A 10,357-nucleotide genomic window follows, 5' to 3' on the forward strand; every position below is an offset into this window, starting at 1 on the left:
ACTTTACCAAGTGGATCATCATGGCCTTGCCATATTGGTCCATTTGATTGACCTTTATTATAATTATGAATTTATTTGATTTGATTTTCGGTTCTTACAGACGGGACAGACATGACTGGGGGATAGGGAGAAAGAATGAAAGAAAGAGAGGGAGAGAAAGAAAACCAAAGGGGAGAAGAGACGGTGAGAAGGGGGGGAAGAAAGAAAAACAACAAAAAACCAAACAAAACACCTGGATCACCTGTATGGAGAAAAAAACAGAAGAGAAAGCAAACAACAAAGAGCAACATAATAAAAAAAACAGCACCATCACAATAAACTAGCTAGCAGTAGATATCAGTAGTTACTAAATAATAAACGATATTGTGCAGCACACAAGATAGACAGCGCACAATGTGCTTTGAGGCAGCAGCCAAGAAAGCTGTAGTCCGCGTCTGTGAATACACCTGTGTGGATCAGCATGCTTGCATTCCAAAGGTTTCTCCATGTAACGATCTGATAGGGAGTGTGGGGGGGCCACAGCCCCGTCCCCCAGGGTATGAAGCAGGTATGGAGGAGGTCCAGGCCCCAGACATCAAGAGGCCCCAGAGTACGAGGACCCAAGAAGGACCACCAGGGGGGCAACTGTGCCACCCTCCTGGGAAGAGCTGAGGAGAGCCCCAAATGAGAGGTCACCCCGCAGCCACGGAGCAGAGGCCAGAGGGGGTTGCAGTGGTGTGCCCGCGGGCTCTGCCGGCAGCCAGCTGTGCCAGAGAGGACCGAGCCCCGGCTGGGCCCCTTCCCCACCCCCCGGAAGGGGCCCAGGCGCCAGACCCCGCCAATCGGCCACCAGGAGTGAGTTGGTACATACATGAGCACCCAGCCCCAGACACCAAGAACCACCAACACACCAACGACTGAGTGCCCTCAGTCGTTGGTGTGTTGGTGGTTCTCCGGCAGGGAGTGTGGTGAGGGGAGATAGGCCTCCGTACTTTGGATGGCCTGAGATGTTCCCAGAGAGCCTTTTCCTTTTTTGTTTTCTTTAGGTCACGAGCAGTTGTCCAAGCATTTCACTACATATCGTACTGTGTATGACTGTGTACGTGACAAATAAAATTTGAATAAAATTTGAATTTGAGAGGTGGAGTCTAAGACCCAAGCTGACATATAGACACAGACGAACAGGCGCACGGGGACACAGACGTGCATTCCCACCCCATATGCACAAACAAACACTCGGCACTCACCCAACGTGTAGACAGACACAAATAGACACTGTGCACACAGTCGCACTCCCCAAACATACTCTATATCCCAGGTCCAGGTAACCCCGCCCTCAGAGGGGCAAGCCGCACCTAGACCCAGGAGATGTAACCCTTCTCTCTGGGGTGGAGGCAAGCGGACCACCTCCTTATCTGCAGTAGCAGGGAGGCCCCGCATCCCGGACCCCAATCTGACGGCCAGCACCTCCTCCCAGCCCCCCAGCTCCGACGGTTAACAGAATGGGGGTGAGTGAAGACCCCAAACCTCCCTCCGCCCGCTCATATATGTACCGGTTCACTCCCGGTGGCTGCTTGGCGGGGTCTGGCACCCGTGGCTTGTTCGGACCTCTTCCAGGGGGGTGGGGGGCCCTCGGCCTCTGGGCCTGGGGCTCGGTTCACTCTGGTGCTGCTGGCTGCTGGCAGAGCTCGCAGGCACGCCACTGCAACTGCCTCTGGCCTCTGCTCCATGGCTGCTGGGTGACTCGTCATCTGGATCTCTCCTCAGCTCATCCACACACTGTTCATAGACATAAACTACACCTTTCCTGGCTGCGACCTCAAAGCACACTGTGCGCTGTCGGTCCTGCGTGCTGCACAATAACATTCATTATTTAGTATTTACTGTTATTTACACTTAGCTGGATTAATGCAATGGTACTATGTTTATTATGCTGCTCTCTTTTTTTCTCTCTCAACAGGTGATCCAGGAGATGTTTTTTCTTTTTAAGTGCCCTTTCTCACTGTCCCACTTCCTCTCTGTTTTTCTGTTCCTTCATCTTTCTTTCTCCCTTTCTTATCCCCCAGTCATGTCTGTCCCGTCTGTAACGACTGAAAATAAAATAAAATAAATAATAACAACAAAGGTCGATCAAATGGACCAATATGGCAAGGCCGTGATGATCCACTTGGTAAAGTAAATCCGTTGGTCATCTTTGTTGACCTTCAGACATAAATTCTGACGGCTAAAGAACCAAACGGGATAGGCAAAAACAAACAAACAAACAAAAAAAACAACATCTGCGTAAACAAGCTTGAACGTTTCAGGTTATGTTGTGAGTGTAAGAACACCTACAGTGTTTCCTGGAATAACGGCTGCTGTGCCACAGAAAGCAGATCAGATCAAATCCCTTCTCAGGAACTTTGCACTTGATGTTTTGGTCCCAGGCTTTCCCACAGTGCCCTGCAGCTCTGATTACATCACTCCCTCTGTGTCTGTTCACCTTTGAAGGAACGAAACCATAAAGCAAACATGGCAGAGCACCTGACTGAACTAAAGAGTCAGTTTAAGGAAGGAGTGTTGTAATGTGTGTCGACTTGTGTGGTTATCATTGCTGAGAGATCTGATTTCTTCAGAAAACTTCCAGAAAGTGCTGCATGGAAATATCTCAGTAATGATCCTGATCCGTGCACATGCACGAGCAGATCAGAGTGCAGTCCCACACACCTCCGTGCAGCTCACCTCCTCCCGTCATCCTACAGAGACTGTAGGACACTGTGGGACACTGTGGGACACAGAGACCACCAAAAGAGTCAGTCTGTCTCTCTGGACATGCTGTACTCTGTACCACCCACTGTTATCATCTTCAGTGCCCTATACCAACACAGAGCAGCTCACCTGAGCCGTCGTTTCTTTCCTGATCTTTTCCTGTCTTCTGTTATCAGACCTGAGATGTGACTGCTTTCTGCTGTTGCTGATGACCCCAGTTAAGTCTACAAGACATGCTGTGTAAGTAAATACAAACAACGACAGTTTGGTCTGCATTTATTCAAAAATCACATCCCACAGACTTAGAGGGTCCACACTGTCTGCACTGCATATAGTGAAGTCTGCAAGTCAGTGAAATTTGTTTTGTGCCCACATTATTCTGCAGATCATCAGAGCGAAAGTTATTGTCCATGTTTGCATAGCCCTTTTTAAAAGTATGCTTTCATGACATTATTGTGTGTGGGGTGGTGGTCAGGGCTATCCACACTGACAAGTGGGACATTGAAAGTCACCTCTCCAGTGGGGAGGGAGCCTGAGTCTAAATTGGAGTGTTCTATAGTAAATGCTGAAAAATGTGTTTAAGGAAGGAAATAAGTTGGTTATCTAAAAATCTGATTGTTTGCCTGCAGCAGGAGAGATGAGCCCTCCGTCACAGATGGTTACTGGGTCCCTCATCTGGGGCTCTCCTCAGCTCTTCCCAGGAGGGTGGCACGGGTGCCCCTCCAGTGCTCCTCTTTGGGCTCTCACCCTCTGGGGCCTCTGGATGTCTGGAGCCTGGATCTCCTTTATGCCTGCTTCATGCCCTGGGGGACGGGGCTATGGCTCTCTACATCTTCTAGCAGACCGTTACATGGGGAAACCTTTTGAATACAAGTGCACTGATCCACACAGGTGTGCACACGGGTGTTCACTGTTCATAGACATAAACTACACCTCTATTGGTGCTATTTCCAAGCACATTGTGCGCTGTCTGTCCTGCGTGCTACACAACAACATTCAATATTCAGTATTTACTGCTGTTTACACTTAGCTAGATTAATGTGATGGTGTTGTGTTTAGTGTGTTGCTCTGGTTTTTTGCTTGTTTTCTCTTCTTTTTCTCTCAACAGGTGATCCAGGAGATTTTTTTCTCTTCTTTCTCTTTTTAAGTGCCCTTTCTCACTGTCCCTCTCCCCTTCAGTTTTTCTTTTCCTTCATCTTTCTTTCTCCCTTTCCTATTCCTCAGTCATGCCTGTCCCGTCTGTAACAACTGAAAATAAAATAAAATAAATAATAACAACAAAGGTCGATCAAATGGAACAATACGACAAGGCTGTGATGCTCCATTTGGCAAAGTAAATCGATTGGGTATTGTTAAATCCTCCCAATTCTTTCGATCTTTGGACTGGAGGAAGGACAATACTCGGTGTATAAATGCTCAATCAACAATCTTTTATTCCATACAATACAACACTTTATGAGCATAAACCATCCGGATGGGGAGACATGCACGAAGAGGGTCACAGCAAATCTCAAACTGGTGGAGGGTTACTCAAACTCTTATAGCCTCTATTGGCCCCCACCTAGTCGTAAAAACCTAAACATTCACATTCTTTCTAACTCCTGACTTATGGCCTTGGCTCCCTATTTTGTCTGCCTTCAACAACGGTGGGGGTGATGTGCTCTCTGTCTCCTCTACTATCAGAAAAAGCAAAGTCCTGACTCTCTGCAAACAGTATTTCTTATAACTCAGCAGTATAATGCATCATAAACAATATCATTCATTCACACTGAATCAGCAATTTAATACAAATCAGTTTAATAACTGTAATAGTTATCACCTTCTTCTAATTCAGGAGAATACTACAAACTATCCATCCATCCATCCATCTTCATCCGCTTTATCCGGGGCCGGGTCGCGGGGGCAGCAGCCTAAGCAAAGAGGCCCAGACCTCCCTCTCCCCAGCCACCTCCTCCAGCTTATCCGGGGGAACACCAAGGCGTTCCCAGGCCAGCCGAGAGATATAATCTCTCCAGCATGTCCTGGGTCTGCCCCGGGGTCTCCTCCCGGTGGGACATGCCTGGAACACCTCACCCAGGAGGCGCCCAGGGGGCATCCTTGTCAGATGCCCGAACCACCTCAGCTGGCTCCTTTCGATGTGGAGCAGCAGCTGCTCTACTCTGAGCCCCTCCCGGATGGCCGAACTTCTCACCCTATCTCTAAGGGAGAGGCCAGCCACCCTTCGGAGGAAGCTCATTTCTGCCGCTTGTATCCGCGATCTCGTTCTTTCGGTCACTACCCACAGCTCGTGGCCATAGGTGAGGGTAGGGACGTAGATCGACCGGTAAATTGAGAGCTTCGCTTTTACACTCAGCTCCCTCTTCACCACGACGGACCGGTGCAGCGTCCGCATTACTGCAGCTGCAGCCCCAATCCGTCTGTCGATCTCCGGCTCCCTTCTCCCATCACTCGCGAACAAGACCCCGAGATACTTGAACTCCTCCACTTGGGGCAGGAACTCCTCCCCGACCCGCAGTGGGCACTCCACCCTTTTCTGGCTGAGAACCATGGCCTCAGATTTGGAGGTGCTGATCCTCATTCCCGCTGCTTCACACTCGGCTGCGAACCGTTCCAGTGCGAGCTGGAGGCCTTCACCCGATGAAGCCAACAGAACCACATCATCTGCAAAAATCAGAGATGAGATTCTGAGGCCACCAAAGCGAAAGCCCTCCGCCACTTGGCTGCGCCTAGAAATCCTGTCCATAAAAATTATGAACAGAACCGGAGACAAAGGGCAGCCCTGGCGGAGCCCATCACCCACCGGGAACGAGTCCGACTTATTGCCGGCAATGCGAACCAAGCTCTTGCAACGGTTGTATAGGGATCCAATGGCCCGTAGCAATGGGCCAGACACCCCCATACTCCCGCAACACCTCCCACAGGACACCCTGAGGGACACGGTCTAATGCCTTCTCCAAGTCCACAAAACACATGTAGACTGGTTGGGCAAACTCCCATGGACCCTCAAGTATCCTGGAGAGGATAAAGAGCTGGTCCAGTGTTCCGCGACCAGGACGAAAACCGCATTGTTCCTCCTGTATCCGAGGTTCGACTAACGGACGAACTCTCCTTTCCAGCACCCTGGCATAGACTCCACGCAACATTGCAGAGGTGTGTCAACCAGGACAGCCCTACAACGTCCAGAGCCTTCAGGAACTCAGGGCGGACCTCATCAACACCAGGGGCTCTGCCACCAAGGAGTTGTTTAACTGCCTCAGTGACCTCGCCCCCGGAAATTGGCGGGTCATTCCCCTCATCCCCAGACTCTGCTTCCTCCTCGGAAGACGTGTCAGTGGGATTAAGGATGTCAGCAGCGCTCCGCCAGCACTATACACAGTGCAGGTAGAGCACCGCTTTCCCCTCCTGAGACGCCTGACGGTTTGCCAGAATCTCTTCGAGGCAGTCTGAAAGTCTTTTTCCATGGCCTCTCCGAACTCTAAGAAGGCTGGGTACTCTGAACTGCCACTCGGCGCATAAGCACAGATGACAGTCAGGACCCGTTCCCCGACCCTAAGGCGCAGGGAACAAACTCTCTCGTCCACCGGGAAAAACCCCAACGTACCGGCAGCAAGCCGAGGGGATATTAGAATACCCACCCCAGCCCGCCGCCTCTCACCAGGGGCAACTCCAGACTGAGACAGAGTCCAGCCCCTCTCCAGGAGACTGGTTCCAGAGCCCAAGCCATGCGTAGAGGTGAGCCCGACTATATCTAGCCGGTACGTCTCAACCTCATGCACTAACATAGGCTCCTTCCCCACCAGAGAGGTGACATTCCATGTCCCTATTGCCAGTCTTGGCAGCCGGGGGTCAGTCCGCCAGGGCCTCCGCTCCTGGCCGCCACCCGGCACACAATGCACCCGACCCATATGGCGCCTCCTGCGGGTGGTGGGCCTGCGGGAGGATGGGCCCATGTCTCCTCTTCGGGCTGTGCCCAAAGGCCCGGCCACCAGACGCTCGCCCTCGGGCACCCTCCCCGGGCCTGGCTCCAGGGCGGGGCCCCGGTAACCCTATCCCGGGAGGGGTAAACTGTTCCCTCGATGTTCTCTTCATAAGGGTCTTCTGAATTGCTCTTTGTCTGGTCCCTCACCCAGGACCAATTTGCCATGGGAGACCCTACCAGGGGACAAAGCCCCCAGACAACATAGCCCCTGGGATCCCTGGGACACACAAACCCCTCCACCACGATAAGGTAGCGATTCACGGAGAGGACTACAAACTAAAACTACATAATAATTTCACAATCTTTAATTAGGGGTATAACATGGCATAAGATAATATAATAATCTCACAGTATCCTTGTTGGTCTTCAGACAACAATTCTGATGGCTAAAGAACCAAATGGGACAGGCAAACAAACCCCCCAAAAGACAAAACAAAAAACAAATGGTCAGTGAAGATGGTCAGGTTCAAGCTCACTGACTCTCCAACCCACATCCACTGCCACTGTGCTGAAGGGAAGTTAAAGACTTTCTTCTGCACTTACATTTGCATCACCTCGATCCATGACAGTCATTCAGGCAGTAATGCCTGGACTGGAAACAAGCCATCCTTCAAATATTACAAAGTTCGAGCTCCTGTGTTGGAATGAAAAACAAATGTGTTGTTTCAACTAGAGACTGCACTTGTGACAGAACAATAAATATGTTTATATTGATGATATCAGTAACTATAAAACAACGTTGTGGTAGGCCTAAACGTAGTTTCAGAATAATTAAATCTGAGACTGTTTCATTGTGAGATTATAACAGTGATGGCAATATAACTGTTTGATGTTCTGATGTGTCTAGGATTCTGTTGTTCAGAGCCCACAGAAGATATTCAAAGTGTAAATTATGTTATTAGGCATCTACTTAAAAGACCTTTGTGTGTTTCTGCCAGAGTTTCGGTCGTTAAAAGTCAAAATGGAAATCGAGAAGAGGACAAAGACATGCTGTGGAAGAGAGACAGAGATTAATAACAGATATGATTCAGTGCAGAGAGGTCTGTTAACACATAGTGAGTGAAGAAGAAACACCCAGTGCATCATGGGAATCCCCCGGCAGCCTACACCTATTGCAGCATAACTAAGGGAGGATTCAGGGTCACCTGGTCCAGCCCTAACTATATGCTTTAGCAAAAAGGAAAGTTTGAAGCCTAATCTTGAAAGTAGAGATAGTGTCTGTCTCCTGAATCCAAACTGGAAGCTGGTTCCACAGAAGAGGGGCCTGAAAACTGAAGGCTCTGCCTCCCATTCTACTTTTAAATACTCTAGGAACAACAAGTAGGCCTGCAGAGCGAGAGCGAAGTGCTCTAATAGGGTGATATGGTACTACAAGGTCATTAAGATAAGGTGGGGCCTGATTATTTAAGACCTTGTATGTGAGGAGCAGGATTTTGAATTCTGGATTTAACAGGAAGCCAAAACAGGAGAAATCTGCTCTCTCTTTCTAGTCCCTGTCAGGACTCTTGCTGCAGCATTTTGGATCAGCTGAAGGCTTTTCAGTGAGTTTTTAGGACTTCCTGATAATAATGAATTACAGTCGTCCAGCCTGGAAGTAATAAATGCATGAACTAGTTTTTCAGCGTCACTCTGAGACAGGATATTTCTAACTTTAGAGATGTTGCACAAATGGAAGAAAGCAGTCTTACATATTTGTTTAATATGTGCGTTGAAGGACATGTCCTGGTCAAACATGACTCATATTTGCATTCAGTGTTATATTAATATAAGTGTTATTCTAGAAATTTCAACAATGATAAAAAAAAAAGTTACCACAAATTGTTTTTAGTTTAGTAGAACTTGAAATGTTTGTCAGTTTGTAAACAGTCAGATGCATCAAGTTATTCTTAGATATGCATACTTGTAATAAATAAACTGTCCTAACATAGTTCTCATAAGTAAGTTTAGCTTTGTTTTTTAGTTTTTAACCATCATATTCTAACGTGACATAACCCGTGTAAACAAGTTTGAACATCCCATGATGTGCGTGTGGGAACGCCTCAGTGTTCCCTGGAATAACGGCTGCTGTTCCACAGAAAGCACAGCAGAGGTAATGTTATGGTCCACCGACACTCCCACTCTGCCCTGCAGCTCTGAGTTCACCGCGCTCTGTGTGTCTTACACCTGTGACATGTCTGCTTTATGGCTTCTGTCCTTCAGAGTAATTATGAGTGTTGATGAGGATCGTTTAGATTCCTCTGGTGTATAAACACATTTTTCATTCATGCTTTATTTTCTCCAACCTTTATGACAGCCCAGCTACAGACAGCTGCGACACCAAGTGATCCTTTGATGTGATTAACAAACGTGCAGAGCAGAAACCGTGAAACTCGTTAACAGCCTGTGCCGTGGCAGCGCATGCTCCAGCTGTTTTTACACTGCTGTATTATTGCATTTCCTTTGATTACAGACCTTATCTCTCAGTATAATATTACTGCTATAATGGCTGCAATCACAGCATTGTAAGATGGTGACAGTTGTACCATTAGGCCCCTCCTCCATTCAGAGATGGTCTTTCCCTTTTCACGTAAATGGCCTCCTTGACTCCGCCCTCAAACCAGCGTTCCTCCCTGTCCAGGATGTTACATCCTCATCATTGAAAGAGTCCACTGGCCTGTAGGTGTGCATAGACTGCAGAGTCCTGGCCTGGTGAGGTAGCTCTTCTGTGTTGTGTCGTCCTCTTAGCCAGAGGTTGTTTGGTTTCCCCGATGTATAAATCCTGGCACTCCTCCTGCACTTAACAGCGCACACTCTGTTACTCTGTTTGTGTCGGGGGACCCGATCCTTGGGGTGGACCAGTTTTTGGCGCAGCGTGTTTTGGGGTTTAAAAGCCACAGAGACCCGGTGTTTAGAAAAAATGCGTCTCAGCTGCTCCAATACTCCTGACACGTACGGGATCACTACAGGTGGGCAGCGGTTGTCCTTCTCTCCTGGATCATCTGCAGCTTTCTTTAGGAGCCTTCCCAGCTTTGACAAAAGTCCAGCTGGGATAACCACAGTTACTCAGGGCCTTCTTGATGTTCTTCTGCCTCCCTGGCTGCTGTGTCAGTGGGGATGGTGTTCGCTCTGTGTTGTAGCGTCCTGGTGACGCCCAGTTTGTGCTCCAGTGGATGATGAGAGTCAAACCTTAGATACTGATCCGTGTGTGTAGGTTTACGGTACACGTCAGCTTTTAGATGTCCCCCATTACTGATGGAAATCTCACAGTCTAAGAAGGCTAACCTGCCACTGTTCATATCCTCCCTGGTGAATTTGATGTGTCGGTCCACCGAGTTAATGTGATCCATGAAATGTGGCACGTCCTGAGATTTGATTTTCAACCCAGGTGTCATCCACATACCTGAACCAATGGCTTGGTGGTGTTCCAGGGTAGGATAGCAAAGCCCTCTTTTCCACTTCTTCCATGTACAAATTGGCCACGATGGGTGAAACTGGGGAGCCCATGGCACACCCATGTTTCTGCCTGTAGAACTGACCCTTGTATGTGAAGTAGGTGGAATGAAGACACAGTTCAAACACACACTGTCGATGCTGAGAGCGGTCCTGCTGCTGAGGTTGGGGTCATCCTGTAATCTCTTACGAACTGCCTCCAACGCTTCTGTGACTGGGATG

The sequence above is a fragment of the Aulonocara sp. 'chitande type north' Nkhata Bay genome, linkage group LG8, assembly GCF_057382095.1.
Source record: "Aulonocara sp. 'chitande type north' Nkhata Bay isolate Kocher_YH1m ecotype deep benthic linkage group LG8, A_spYH_male_GT1.1, whole genome shotgun sequence".
NCBI classification, from domain to species: domain Eukaryota; kingdom Metazoa; phylum Chordata; class Actinopteri; order Cichliformes; family Cichlidae; genus Aulonocara; species Aulonocara sp. 'chitande type north' Nkhata Bay.